The sequence below is a fragment of the Coregonus clupeaformis genome, unplaced genomic scaffold, assembly GCF_020615455.1.
Source record: "Coregonus clupeaformis isolate EN_2021a unplaced genomic scaffold, ASM2061545v1 scaf1180, whole genome shotgun sequence".
In the NCBI taxonomy this organism is placed as follows: domain Eukaryota; kingdom Metazoa; phylum Chordata; class Actinopteri; order Salmoniformes; family Salmonidae; genus Coregonus; species Coregonus clupeaformis.
Window position 1 is genome coordinate 69,765 of NW_025534634.1, and position 16,402 is coordinate 86,166.

The following is a 16,402-nucleotide window of genomic DNA, read 5'->3' on the forward strand; positions in this document are numbered from 1 at the left end:
AGCAAACCCACCAACACTTAGCAAATCCACCAACACTTAGCAAACCCATCAACACTTAGCAAATCCACCAACACTTAGCAAACCCACTTTGCAAACCCACCAACACTTAGCAAACCCACCAACACGTAGCAAACCCACCAACACTTAGCACACCAGCACTTAGCAAACCCACCAACACTTAGCAAATCCACCAACACTTAGCAAACCCACTTAGCAAATCCACCAACACTTAGCAAACCCACTTAGCAAATCCACCAACACTTAGCAAACCCACTTAACAAACCCACCAACACTTAGCATACCCACCAACACTTAGCAAATCCACCAACACTTAGCACACCAGCTTAGCAAACCCACCAACACGTAGCAAACCCACCAACACTTAGCAAATCCACCAACACTTAGCACACCCACCAACACTTAGCAAATCCACCAACACTTAGCAAATCCACCAACACTTAGCAAACCCACCAACACTTAGCAAATCCACCAACACTTAGCAAACCCACCAACACTTAGCAAACCCACCAACACTTAGCAAATCCACCAACACTTAGCAAATCCACCAACACTTAGCACACCCACCAACACTTAGCAAACCCACCAACACTTAGCACACCCACCAACACTTAGCAAATCCACCAACACTTAGCAAATCCACCAACACTTAGCACACCAGCTTAGCAAACCCACCAACACGTAGCAAACCCACCAACACTTAGCAAATCCACCAACACTTAGCACACCCACCAACACTTAGCAAATCCACCAACACTTAGCAAATCCACCAACACTTAGCACACCCACCAACACTTAGCAAACCCACCAACACTTAGCACACCCACCAACACTTAGCAAATCCACCAACACTTAGCAAATCCACCAACACTTAGCACACCCACCAACACTTAGCAAACCCACCAACACTTGGCACACCCACCAACACTTAGCAAACCCACCAACACTTAGCAAATCCACCAACACTTAGCAAATCCACCAACACTTAGCACACCAGCTTAGCAAACCCACCAACACTTAGCAAACCCACCAACACTTAGCAAACCCACCAACACTTAGCAAATCCACCAACACTTAGCAAATCCACCAACACTTAGCACACCCACCAACACTTAGCAAATCCACCAACACTTAGCAAACCCACCAACACTTAGCAAATCCACCAACACTTAGCAAATCCACCAACACTTAGCAAACCCACCAACACTTAGCAAATCCACCAACACTTAGCAAATCCACCAACACTTAGCAAATCCACCAACACTTAGCAAACCCACCAACACAAAGCAACTCCACCAACACTTAGCAAATCCACTTAGCAAACCCACCAACATGCAAGTAAGACTCAACAAACAGCAAACCCACCAAAATGTAAAAGTAACAAAAATAATAATCAACAAAGGGTTGTATAGGCTACATATCAAATATAAATTAAAGAATGATCTATTGTTTTTTTTATTCAGTTAGATCACCTTTGTTCATAGCTATAATTTGTTATCTAAGCATACACAAATCACCCCACCACCATATGTGCAATGTAATCTCACAGCAATTTGTATTATTCTGTATGTAAATCTATGACACCCATTTAGTTTGAGATGTTATGTTACTTTAGATTACATTATGAATGGAATAGCGGTCGTACAATATCATACGAATTAGAGGACGTATAGTATCATACGTCTTACCGGCTCGTACAATAGCATACGAATTGGAAGATGTAATTTAAATGTCTTGGAGGACGTATAGTATTGCACGTCTTTATCTGAGACCAGGTTACTTGTTGCGCTGTAACAACAAAGGAGAATTACTGGGATAATTTATGAACTAATGACAAAGGTTAGGAGAACTAAAATGCCAAAAGTTAGGGGAATTTATGTAGCAGGTTGGGTGAATTGGGTTAAATTTAGAATAAGGGTTAGGGGAATGGTTAGCTAAAATGCTACAGTTGCCCCTGACGCAACTCAAACATTTAATCCACGACAACCTTTGGTTGCTAGAATGTCATGGATTACGCTCACCCATCCTCCCCGACCAATGTCCCTACTTTCTGTCTCCCTACTTTCTGTCATTTCTGTCTCAGAAATACGTAAAGTATGTTTCATATGGCTTTGAGGCCAGGCTAGTATCTGAAACTCTTGATATAACTGTTAAAAAGGCTTCAAATAGTTGACCACTCTCTCAAGTGCTGTTACTGTGAAGTGTAAACGTCTAGGAGCAACAACGGCTCAGCCGCAAAGTGGTAGGCCACACACAGCCGCACACAAGCCATGCGCAATGCCAAGCGTCGGCTGGAGTGGTGTAAAGCTCGCCGCCTTTGGACTCTGGAGCAGTGGAAACGCGTTCTCTGGAGTGATGAATCACGCTTCACCATCTGGCAGTCCGACAGATGAATCTGGGTTTGGCAGATACCAGGAGAACGCTACATGCCCGAATGCATAGGGCCAACTGTAAAGTTTGGTGGAGGAGGAATAATGGTCTGGGTCTGTTTTTCATGGTTCGGGCTAGGCCCCTTAATTGCAGTGAAGGGAAATCTTAACGCTACAGCATACAATGACAGCCCTTTCCTGTTTCCGCATGACAATGCCCCTGTGCACAAAGCGAGGTCCATACAGACATGTTTTGTCGAGATCGGTGTGGAAGAACTTGACTGGCCTGCACAGAGCCCCGACCTCAACCCCATCGAACACCTTTGGGATGAATTGGAGCGGCGACTGCGAGCCAGGCCTAATCGCCCAACATCAGTGCCCAAACTCACTAATGCTCTTGTGGCTGAATGGAAGCAAGTCCCCGCAGCAATGTTCCAACATCTAGTGGAAAGCCTTCCCAGAAGAGTGGAGGCTGTTATAGCAGCAAAGGGGGGACCAACTCCATATTAGTGTCAATGATTTTGGACTGAGATGTTGGACGAGCAGGTGTCCACATACTTTTGGTCATGCAGTGTACCTTGTGTTTAACCATCCTCAAAAGGTGCCACAAATGTAAACAGAATTTGATATCCTCAATTGCCATCAGCTTTTGATCTATGGAAATTGAATTTTGGGAGTAGATTTTAATGTATCAGCCCTCTCCCTTTCTCCCTGCAAGCCAAGGGGAGAGAGAGAGGGGGGGGGGGGAATCAATTGATGGAGATATCTAATAGCTCAATAAAGCTGTCAGCGGTGGAACTAAATGTACACGCTGTCATGGTGTCCACGTTCCCCCAGACGGAGAGAGAAAGGGAGCTGGTTAAGTTTGATAAAGTACTACTACATTATCTTTAATCAACTTTGACCGAAACGTAACTTCACCGCCTTCATGTTTCCATACCAAAAACCCCAGTGAAATTAAAACATTTTGGTTTGAAGTGTTGAAGCAGTTAATCTGTGTTAGTCATCACCATGGTGCTAATTAAGTTAATGTTTTGTACACAGTGTAGTTGGCACGAAGGTAAGGTCTAGAGAGTTATGTTCACAGCTTGACATTTATACCTAGTCTTGAATCATTTTTACACGGTCCTCTAAAACCAATATCTGTCTGGATATAAAATGTCCCCGATATATTTGTCTAGTTCCACATAATCCAATCTCGTAACTTTTCCCATGGAGTTTGATTTATCGATGTAATGCGTCAGCTTGGTGCAAACGTTGAAGTGAACTGAACCCACCCCAGGTCCTCCCTGTACGAGACACTCCACATCAGACAACCTGAGTAATGAAGGGGAGGGAGGAAATATGTAATTGACTGTGTCTTATTAAAATGTACTGTGTGTATATGTACTTTTTATAGCCATTTCCATTCACAGCCCCTGCCATCCCGTAAACAGGTTGCAAATGGCAGATTTTGTCATCGATATGCGCCTAAATTGAAATGCAGTGGCGGTACAGGAACACGCTGTACATGACGTCAGAGCTCAGTTTCTCCACTTCACAGCTCTGTTTGGGTTTTGACTGACAGCTGTTATGAACTGGAGCACCGTGCGCAACAAGAAGATGGCCCCCACCCCTCCTGCTGACTGGGCAACTTTTGAACATGTGTTGTTGTCCGAGTGAGGGGAAATGCTGTAAATCGAGAGGAGTCGATGTGTTCTGAAAGATGAGACGTTGAGGATTATAATAAATACCGATTTGATGTCATACAAGCAAACCACACACCCGTTCAAATGTGCACTTCAGATTTCCATATCATAAAACTCATGTTATGTACAGTATCAATGTTTATGATTGCTATGTTTGATCCACAGTTACAAGGATGACATTGCGTTATACCCTGGGTTGTCCTGAACAGGATAAGCCTATGTCTTATTGTGAAGAAAATTAGCCGCGGAAACACACGCACTTGAATGCACTCATGAATCCATTCTATGCTCACCAAAATTACAATCTGTTTGTCTGAAGTGCCTTTTGAAACCTTAACACTGTAAGATCGTATTTCATAACTTAGCTAGCCACTTTGGCAATATAATAAGCTTTCAAATGATGCCCACCTGATGATTTACAATGGAACGTTTTGATATTTCGTAAACAACAACAGTAAATGTGTGATGGTGGGGACGCAGGGTTGTGTTCCAAAATAAAAATAAAACTACAAGTGTGTTTGCTTCAGATCCTCAATGGCAAAACTGGGAGAGCTAAAAATAAATAAAATAAAAGCACCTTATAGTTGAAGACTCTTTCCTGGAGTCGTAGTGCATTGAAATGACGTAGGAACTGCACCGTTTGGAGGGGTGTGGCCACTTGGAGACACCAGTTAGACCTCTCACCGAAACCCTTGTAATAGTTTTTCTTATCTTGCACCTACTCCAAAATGTCAATGAATATTCTTATTATGTTACTGAATGTATCCAGAGTACTTTCTGATTTTGTTATTGACAAATGCTGGGAAAAGTACAGCGTGTGTGAAATGCACACAAAATCAACAGCGTAATGTTTGGATTAAGTCTTGTGTCAGCTGAACTGTTGTGTCCTCAACTTTGGTTTGATAATTTCCCCATAATAGCCATCATCTCCAACATGTTCTCTTTCAATTGGCCTCCATGGTCATGCATATGCTTTTCATATTTCTTATTTCTCCTTTAAGAAATATTTCAATTAGGCCCTATCCACACAGGCCAATTTCCACTAGTCTAAGGGATTAAACTATTAAATTAAATAAATAAATACATATTTAAAAAATTGTTCCATTGTAAACAAAATGTAAGTCTCAAAGACCACCCCAGCTCCTGCAGTATCCCCCAGTCTGGTCCTCTGTGCAGGGAGGATCCCACAGGTCAGTATCCCCCAGTCTAGTCCTCTATGCAGGGAGGATCCTACAGGTCAGTATCCCCCAGTCTGGTCCCCTGTGCAGGGAGGATCCCACAGGGAGGATCCTACAGGTCAGTATCCCCCAGTCTGGTCCCCTGTGCAGGGAGGATCCCACAGGGAGGATCCCACAGGTCAGTATCCCCCAGTCTGGTCCCCTGTGCAGGGAGGATCCCACAGGGAGGATCCCACAGGTCAGTATCCCCCAGTCTGGTCCTCTGTGCAGGGAGGATCCTACAGGTCAGTATCCCTCAGTCTAGTCCTTTATGCAGGGAGGATCCTACAGGTCAGTATCCCCCAGTCTGGTCCCCTGTGCAGGGAGGATCCCACAGGGAGGATCCCACAGGTAGGATCCCACAGGGAGGATCCCACAGGGAGGATCCCACAGGGAGGATCCCACAGGTCAGTATCCCCCAGTCTGGTCCCCTGTGCAGGGAGAATCCCACAGGGAGGATCCCACAGGTCAGTATCCCCCAGTCTGGTCCCCTGTGCAGGGAGGATCCCACAGGGAGGATCCTACAGGTCAGTATCCCCCAGTCTGGTCCCCTGTGCAGGGAGGATCCCACAGGGAGGATCCCACAGGTCAGTATCCCCCAGTCTGGTCCCCTGTGCAGGGAGGATCCCACAGGGAGGATCCCACAGGTCAGTATCCCCCAGTCTGGTCCCCTGTGCAGGGAGGATCCCACAGGGAGGATCCTACAGGTCAGTATCCCCCAGTCTGGTCCCCTGTGCAGGGAGGATCCCACAGGGAGGATCCCACAGGGAGGATCCTACAGGTCAGTCTTCTGTTGACATGTTCACCTGATACTGTTTTATTCATGTTATTGATAGTCTTCTGTTGACATGTTATGCTGTGTGCAACTACTGCCGGCTCTCACATGTCTAAACCTCTACGGATTTAATATACTTCTGGTAACAGTATATGGAAAGAAAATATATCTGCAATTGATAACACAATATCCCCCCAAAGATAAGGTACAGTCATAAAGTCATAAACCATAACAAGAAAATGTAGAGAAAAAACATTAGAACATTTATATTACTAGTTTATATTACACTGAACAGAAATAGAAATGCAACATGCAACAATTTCAAAGATTTTACTGAGTTATATAAGGAAATCGGTAAATTGAAATAAATAAATTAGGCTCTAATCTATGGATTTCACATGACTGGCAATACAGATATGCATCTGTTGGTCACAGATACCTTTTTAAAAAATGTTCGCAACCCTTGGAAGCCATAAACCCTGGAAGTGTTCAGCCATAAATCATGCCCTACAGCCCTGGAAGTGTTCAGCCATTAATCATGTCCTACAGCCCTGCATGTGTTCAGCCATAAATCATGTCCTACAGCCCTGGAAGTGTTCTGCCATAAATCATGTCCTACAGACCTTGAAGTGTTCAGCCATTAATCATGTCCTACAGACCTTGAAGTGTTCAGCCATTAATCATGCCCTACAGACCTGGAAGTGTTCAGCCATAAATCATGTCCTACAGCCCTGGAAGTGTTCTGCCATAAATCATGTCCTACAGCCCTGGAAGTGTTCTGCCATAAATCATGTCCTACAGCCCTGTTGGATGCGTCCAGGATAAATAGGATCACCTATCAATCTATCAGACTGAATTACATTTAGTTGCATGTTCAAACTTTCACAGAGCTGACGTTGGCGGGCTGAATGGTTGAAAGTGATCGTCAATCAAATCCCACTGATTTCTCTTTTCCTCTGCAGTGGGAATGTAAGGTTGTGTATTTATTTTCTTAGTCACTTCCTGAGTAATGAGAGCCATTTTATTGGAGGTACTGTATCAGCGAGAGAGATAAAGCGGAGGGCTGGGTGAGTTTGGGATGAGAGAGAGAAGGAGAGCTGGGCTAAGGAGGGCTGGGTGAGTTTGGGATGAGAGAGAGAAGGAGAGCTGGGCTAAGGAGGGCTGGGTGAGTTTGGGATGAGAGAGAGAAGGAGAGCTGGGCTAAGGAGGGCTGTTAGGTGAGCAGAGATACATCTCACTCTACGAGGTCCAGAGGACTGCTGGTTTAACCTGCCAATTAATTTCACTTACCTGAGCCTGCTAACCTGGATAAATAACCAGAAATAACAGTCAATTTATGGGGGGGTTCATTAAGAAAACTAAACATAGATATGTGTTTTTGGTTGTTAAGTTAATTAGACCATGCCCATTTCAAGCTTATCTTTTTTTTTTTTTTTATGTAGAAGTTATTTCAGAATATTTAGGCAAATTAGCTGGCGAACTCCTTGATCCTGCTTGGTTGTCCCAGGTCTAAATCAGTCCCTGGTTAGAGGGGAGCAAGGAAACGTAGCAGTGGATCTGGCTTCAAGGTCCAGATTTGAATTTGAGGGAAGAAGGCTTTATATATTCATACAAAATATCGCAGAGACACGAATGTACATTAACGTCACTACTACATGCTAATAAGGCTGTTATCTTGTCGGGAACACGTATGCCATGTCTCTAATATGTCTATTTCCTAAATTACATACTACTTCATGTCAAGTGTGAATAAACCTTCATTGCTAATTACTTTATATGAAGTGTGAACAAACCTTCATTGCTTATTACTTTATATGAAGCGTGAATAAACCTTCATTCCTTATTACTTTATATGAAGCGTGAATAAACCTTCATTCCACAGCTGATTCAGAACAGATTAGATCCTCATACACACTTTTTATGTGGCATCATATAATAAAAGGGCCAGCATGCTGAATGAATGAGACCTTCACTGGACAGCAGATGGGAAAAGGAAGTGTGTTCGCCCAAAAGAAACCACAAAGAACCGTGGAGGACAGTGACCTGTCATGGGAAACCAGATCAGCAGCAGTGGTACCCTCTTGTGAAAGCCTTGTGTTTCACATACGAACGAACAGGACTCGGTAAGTATATAAAAAAAAGACACATTTTCTAAATAAATCATCATTGAATTCATGTATAACAGTGTTAGGGCTGTCATTCTTTTGTTTAATTACAAAGGTGTATTTATAGACCCTGATGCTTGTTTAATTAAGAAGGGTGTATTTATAGACCCTGATGCTTGCAAGGCTGTTTAGTCTCAGCAACCTGTGGTTGGTCATGTCCAGTCACTAGTCCTATCTCTCCTCTACTATCCATACAGTGGTCATGTCCAGTCACTAGTCCTATCTCTCCTCTACTATCCATACAGTGGTCATGTCCAGTCACTAGTCCTATCTCTCCTCTACTATCCATACAGTGGTCATGTCCAGTCACTAGTCCTATCTCTCCTCTACTATCCATACAGTGGTCATGTCCAGTCACTAGTCCTATCTCTCCTCTACTATCCATACAGTGGTCATGTCCAGTCACTAGTCCTATCTCTCCTCTACTATCCATACAGTGGTCATGTCCAGTCACTAGTCCTATCTCTCCTCTACTATCCATACAGTGGTCATGTCCAGTCACTAGTCCTATCTCTCCTCTGCTACTATCCATACAGTGGTCATGTCCAGTCACTAGTCCTATCTCTCCTCTGCTACTATCCATACAGTGGTCATGTCCAGTCACTAGTCCTATCTCTCCTCTGCTACTATCCATACAGTGGTCATGTCCAGTCACTAGTCCTATCTCTCCTCTACTATCCATACAGTGGTCATGTCCAGTCACTAGTCCTATCTCTCCTCTGCTACTATCCATACAGTGGTCATGTCCAGTCACTAGTCCTATCTCTCCTCTACTATCCATACAGTGGTCATGTCCAGTCACTAGTCCTATCTCTCCTCTACTATCCATACAGTGGTCATGTCCAGTCACAAGACTCATCAATCTCACCGGAGAAAGCATCCAAGCGAGAGAAACGGAGAAACAGCGCCCCTCTGTCTTGGGATGTGTAGACTATGTATGTGTCTGGCAAAACAAATGTTTTACAATGTATTTTATTTAACCTTTATTTTAGCAGCCAAGACATACTGAGACCTAGGTCTCTTTTTCAAATGCACCCTGTATAATACAATATAAAATACACATTACACACTATATATATATATATATATATATACACACACACACATATATATATATATATATATATATATATATATATATATATACACTACTAGTCAAAGGTTTGGACACACCTACTCATTCAAGGGTTTTTCTTTATTTTTACTATTTTCTGCATTGTAGAACAAAAGTAAAGACATCAAAACTATGAAATAACACATATGGAATCATGTAGTAAACAAAAAAGTGTTAAAAAAATCAAAATATTTTTGAGATTTGAGATTCTTCAAAGTAGCCACCCTTTGCCTTGATGAGAGCTTTGCACACTCTTGGCATTCTCTCAACCAGTTTCACCTGGAATGCTTTTCCAACGGTCTTGAAGGAGTTCCCACATATGCTGAGCACTTATTGGCTGCTTTTCCTTCACTCTGCGGTCCAACTCATCCCAAACCATCTCAATTGGGTTGAGGTCGGGTGATTGTGGAGGCCAGGTCATCTGATGCAGCACTCCATCACTCTCCTTCTTGGTCAAATAGCCCTTACACAGCCTGGAGGTGTGTTGGGTCATTGTCCTGTTGAAAAACAAATGATAGTCCCACTAAGTGCAAACCACCAGATGGGATAATATAATATGCCATTTAGCAGACGCTTTTATCCAAAGCGACTTACAGTCATGCGTGCATACATTTTTACGTATGGGTGGTCACAGGGATCAAACCCACTACCCTGGCGTTACAAGCGCCATGCTCTACCAGCTGAGCTACAGAGGAGCGTATCACTGCAGAATGATGTGGTAGCCATGCTGGTTAAGTGTGCCTTGAATTCTAAATAAATCACAGACAGTGTCACCAGCAAAGCACCCCCACACCATCACACCTCCTCCTCCATGCTTTACGGTGGGAACCACACATGCAGAGATCATCCATTCACCTACTCTACGTCTCACAAAGACACGGCAGTTGGAACCAAAAATCTCAAATTTGGTCTCCTCTGAACAGTTGATGTTGAGATGTGTCTGTATTTGGGCTGCAATTTCTGAGGCTGGTAACTCTAATAAATTTATCCTCTGCAGCAGAGGTAACTCTGGGTCTTCCATTCCTGTGGCGGTCCTCATGAGAGCCAGTTTCATCATAGAGCTTGATGGTTTTTGCGACTGCACTTGAAGATACGTTCAAAGTTCTTGAAATGTTCCGTATTGACTGACCTTCATGTCTTAAAGTAATGATGGACTGTCGTTTCTCTTTGATTATTTGAGCTGTTCATGCCATAATATGGACTTGGTATTTTACAAAATAGGGCTATCTTCTGTATACCACCCCTACCTTGTCACAACACAACTGATTGGCACAAACACATTAAGAAGGAAATAAATTCCACAAATGAACTTTTAAGAAGGCATACCTGTTCATTGAAATGCATTCCAGGTGACTACCTCATGAAGCTGGTTGAGAGAATGCCAAGAGTGTGAAAATCTGTCATCAAGGCAAAGGGTGGCTATTTGAAGAATCTCAAATAGAAAATATATTTTGATTTGTTTAACACTTTTTTGGTTACTACATGATTCCATATGTGTTATTTAATAGTTTTGATGTCTTCACTATTAATCTACAATGTAAAAAATAGTACAAATAAAGAAAAACCCTGGAATGAGTAGGTGTGTCCAAACTTATAACTGGTACTGTTTATGCAATGCCTTGCAAAAGTATTCATCCCCCTTGGCGTTTTTCCTATTTTGTTGCATTACAACCTGTAATTTAAATTTATTTTTATTTGGATTTCATGTAATGGACATACACAAAATAGTCCAAATTGGTGAAGTGAAATGAAAAAATTAACTTGTTTCAAAAATTTCAAAAAATAAAATAACAGAAAAGTGGTATTCACCCCCTTTGCTATGAAGCCCCTAAATAAGATCTGGTGCAACCAATTACCTTCAGAAGTCACATAATTAGTTAAATAAAGTCCACCTGTGTGCAAACTAAGTGTCACATGATCTCAGTATATATACACCTGTTCTGAAAGGCCCCAGAGTCTGCAACACCACTAAGCAAGCGGCACCATGAAGACCAAGGAGCTCTCCAAACAGGTCAGGAACAACGTTGTGAGTTAGATCAGGGTTGGGTTATAAAAAAATATCAGAAACTTTGAACATCCCACGGAGCAGCATTAAATCCATTATTAAAAAATTCAAAGATTATGGCACCACAACAAACCTGCCAAGAGAGGGTCGCCCACCAAAACTTACGGACCAGGCAAGGAGGGCATTAATCAGAGAGGCAACAAAGAGACCAAAGATAACCCTGAAGGAGCTGCAAAGCTCCACAGCGGAGATTGGAGTATCTGTCCATAGGACCACTTTAAGCCATACACCCCACAGAGCTGGGCTTTATGGAAGAGTGGCCAGAAAAAGTAATTGATTAAATAAAAAAATAAGCAAACACGTTTGGTGTTCGCCAAAAGCCATGTGGGAGACTCCCCAAACAAATGGAAAAAGGTACTCTGGTCAGATGAGACTAAATTTCTGCTTTTTGGCCATCAAGGAAAACGCTATGTCTGGCGCAAACCCAACACCTCTCATCACCCCGAGAATACCATCTCCACAGTGAAGCATGGTGGTGGCAGCATCATGCAGTGGGGATGTTTTTCATCGGCAGGGACTGGGAAGCTGGTCAGAATGTAAGGAATGATGGATGGTGCTAAATACAGGGAAATTCTTGAGGGAAACCTGTTTCAGTCTTCCAGAGATTTGAGACTGGGACGGAGGTTCACCTTCCAGCAGGACAATGACCCTAAGCATACTGCTAAAGCAACACTTGAGTGGTTTAAGGGGAATCATTTAAATGTCTTGGAATGGCCTAGTCAAAGCCCAGACCTCAATCCAATTGAGAATCTGTGGTATGACTTAAAGATTGCTGTACACCAGTGGAACCCATCAAACTTGAAGGAGCTGGAGCAGTTTTGCCTTGAAGAATGGGCAAAAATCCCAGTGGCTAGATGTGCCAAGCTTATAGAGACATACCCCAAGAGACTTGCAGCTGTAATTGCTGCAAAAAGGTGGCTCTACAAAGTATTGACTTGGGGGGTGAATAGTTGTTTTGTCTTATTTCTTGTTTGTTTCACACAAAAAAATTATTTTGCATCTTCAAAGTGGTAGGCATGTTGTGTAAATCAAATGATACAAACCCCCCAAAAATCAATTTTAACTCCAGGTTGTAAGGCAACAAAACTGGAAAAATGCCATGGGGGGTGAATACTTTCGCAAGCCACTGTATAATGACGTGTATTGATGTGTATATTGATGTGAATATTGATTTGCATATTGATGTGTATAGGGTATAATGATGTATATTGATGTGCATATTGATGTGTATAGGGTATAATGATGCATATTGATGTGCATATTGATGTGTATAGGGTATAATGATGTGTATTGATGTGTATCGGGTTTACTGATAAACTGTATATTGATGTGAATATTGATGTGCATATTGATGTGTATAGGGTATAATGATGTATATTGATGTGCATATTGGAAAAAGAAGAGGACCGAGCACGCCCCCATTCTCATCGACGGGGCTGTAGTGGAGCAGGTTGAGAGCTTCAAGTTCCTTGGTGTCCACATCACCAACAAACTATCATGGTCCAAACACACCAAGACAGTCGTGAAGAGGGCACGACAAAGCCTATTCCCCCTCAGGAGACTGAAAAGATTTGGCATGGGTCCTCAGATCCTCAAAAGGTTCTACAGCTGCACCATCAAGAGCATCCTGACTGGTTGCATCACCGCCTGGTATGGCAACTGCTCGGCATCTGACCACAAGGCACTACAGAGGGTAGTGCGTACGGCCCAGTACATCACTGGGGCCAAGCTTCCTGCCATCCAGGACCTCTATACCAGGCGGTGTCAGAGGAAGGCCCTAAACATTTTCAAAAACTCCAGCCACCCTAGTCATAGACTGCTCTCTCTGCTACCGCACGGCAAGCGGTACCGGAGCGCCAAGTCTAGGTCCAAGAGGCTTCTAAACAGCTTCTTCCCCCAAGCCATAAGACTCCTGAACATCAAATCAAATGGCTACCCAGACTATATGCATTCCCCCTTTTACGCTGCTGCTACTCTCTGTTTATTATCTATGCATAGCCACTTTAATAACTCTACCTACGTGTACATATTACCTCAATTACCTCGACTAACCAGTGCCCCGGCATATTGACTCGGTACCGGTACCCCCCTGTATATAGCCTCCCTATTGTTATTTTTACTGCTGCTCTTTAATTATTTGTTACTTTTATTTCGTATTATTTTATATTGTATTTTTTTGTGTGATTTCTTTTTTTGGTATTCTTTCTTAAAACTGCATTGTTGGTTAAGGGCTTGTAAGTAAGCATTTCACTGTAAGCACTACACCTGTTGTATTCGGCTCATGTGACAAATACAATTTGATTTGATTTGATATTCATGTGTATATTGATGTGGATATTGATGTGTATATTGATGTGTATATTGATGTGTATATTGACGTGTATAGGGTATAATGATGTACATTGATGTGTATATTGACGTGTATATTGATGTGTATAGGGTATAATGATGTATATTGATGTGTATAGGGTATAATTATGTATATTGATGTGTATAGTGTATATTGATGTGTATATTGATTTGTATAGGTTAAAATGATGTGTATATTGATGTATATTGATGTGTTTAGGGTAAAATGATGTGTATAGTGTATATTGATGTATATAGGGTATATTGATGTGTATTGATGTATATTGATGTGTCTATTGATATATTAATTTGTATAGTGTATATTGATGTGTATTGATGCATATTGATGTGTATAGTGTATATTAATGTGTATAGGGTATATTGATGTATATTGATGTGTATTTATGTGTATTGATGTGTATTGATGTGTATTGATGTGTATTGATGTATATTGATGTGTATAGTATATATTAATTTGTATAGTGTATATTGATGTGTATTGATGCATATTGATGTGTATAGTGTATATTAATGTGTATAGGGTATATTGATGTGTATTGATGTGTATTGATGTGTATTGATGTGTATTGATGTGTATTGATGTGTATTGATGTGTATTGATGTATATTGATGTGTATTTATGTGTATTTATGTGTATTTATGTGTATTGATGTGTATTGATGTATATTGATGTGTATTGATGTATGTTGATGTGTATTGATGTATATTGATGTGTATAGTGTGAAAGAGACCTTGGTCTCAGCATGACTCCATGTCAAAATAACCCACTGGGCACAGACGTTAATTCAACGTCTATTCCACTTTGGTTCAACATGGAAACAATGTTGATTCAACCATTGTGTGCCCAGTGGGAAAGGTTAAATACATTTTTTAAAATTCAAATGTTGTATATATTATTGCTAGTTTTCCCACAATGTGATGATTTCTATCTAAATGTGTTTTTAAAGGCCCAGTGCAGTCAAACATTTGATTTTCCTGTGTTTTATATATATTTCCACACAATGAAGTTGCAATAATACTGTGAAAATTATGATAATGCCCTTTTAGTGTAAGAGCTGTTTGAAAAGACCGCCTGACATTTCTGCCTGTTTTGGTGGAATGGAGTTCTGGCCTGCCTTGTGACATCACCAGGTGGTAAATTAGTTAATAGACCAATAAGAAAGAGTACCAAACTTCTCTGCCAATAACAGCTTGTTTTCAGTTTTCCCCTCCCCACTCAGACCACTCCCAGACAATCTAGCTAAATTCTTTCTTGAGAAATTGCTCTTTGTTAAGAAGCTATTTTTGTTTCTTTTTGACCATGTTAATTGAAAACAATCACAGTAAGGTACTTAATTGTTACCCAGAAATGATTTGATATTGAGATAAAAACGGCTGCATTGGACCTTTAAACCAGTTAAATGTAACTAAATGTAATCTAAAATGTAATCTACGTAATTCCCAAAGGTAACTATTTATCATGAGAGGGCCATAAACAATAACTGGTAACGCTACATACTCAAAGAAAGGTTCAAATCTCACCTTTCTGGTAATAGTTATAAATTGCTGAGGTGTACTCACTTTTGAGGACACAAGCTCAAATACATGGTACAATTACGATAAAAATATGAAATATTTTATCTGATGTAAGCTACTTCCTATTCAACAAAACTGTATGAATAACGCTTGAAATGACTTGTATGCTTTCTAAATATAGCATAATCAATTTATAAAACGATTGACTATAAGATTTCACCTTCCTTATAACTGTAAAATACAAATGTGCATGTTTAGTGTTAGAGAAAATGTGCATATTTTCTAAAAGTCTCTTTTGATCTAAACGTCTGCCCCATCGTTGTGAACGTCTCACAGCTTGGCTTCCTGAACTCGTTAGGAACTCGCCTTTCATCTCATATTAATCTTGTCCATCTATGACAAACAGAAAGTGTTTTTTTTTGTTTAAAATCTGTTGATTATTTTTGAATACTGGCTACAAATCGATCTCTGAATGTGCTACAGCGACGAAACCGCTCTCTCCTGCTGCTCTACGATGTCAGGATTGTTAGTGGCTGTGATTTAGGGTTTCGCCAGGAGTTGATGGACAGTCGGAAGAGCAAATGAAATGGTAGGAGGGACATCTCAGCTTCAAGTCATACTCATGTGTCCGTGAGAATCAGGGCTGCAGCTCATTGTAATTTTGATATATGGTGTCCACAGATCGATTTATAAGCGAAAATGTTGGCTGGAACTGGTACCAGAACCACGCAGGTCCCCAAAACAGGGAACTTTACATCTAAGAGTTAACTCAAGAGGGCTCTATTCAATCTTTATTGCGGAAGTTCAACGTTACAGGGTGATTGAAATGTAATGCCAATGTTCCCGCATTAGTGGAGACTGCACTGCTGCATATCTTTCAAATATCTCTTAACGAATATATTTGAAAAATCTTTGAGAAGAAACAACAAAAAGATCTCTACTAGAAGAGGTGGAACTGTAAAACAACAGCAGCAGTATATCTGCTAGTTTGATAACTTGATCATGTGAGGTCATGTGACAGAAATAAACACTGGTGCGCTGAACATACAGCTCAAAAACAACAAAACATTTGGATTTGATTTCTTTAAGCTTTTATTTTACCAGGC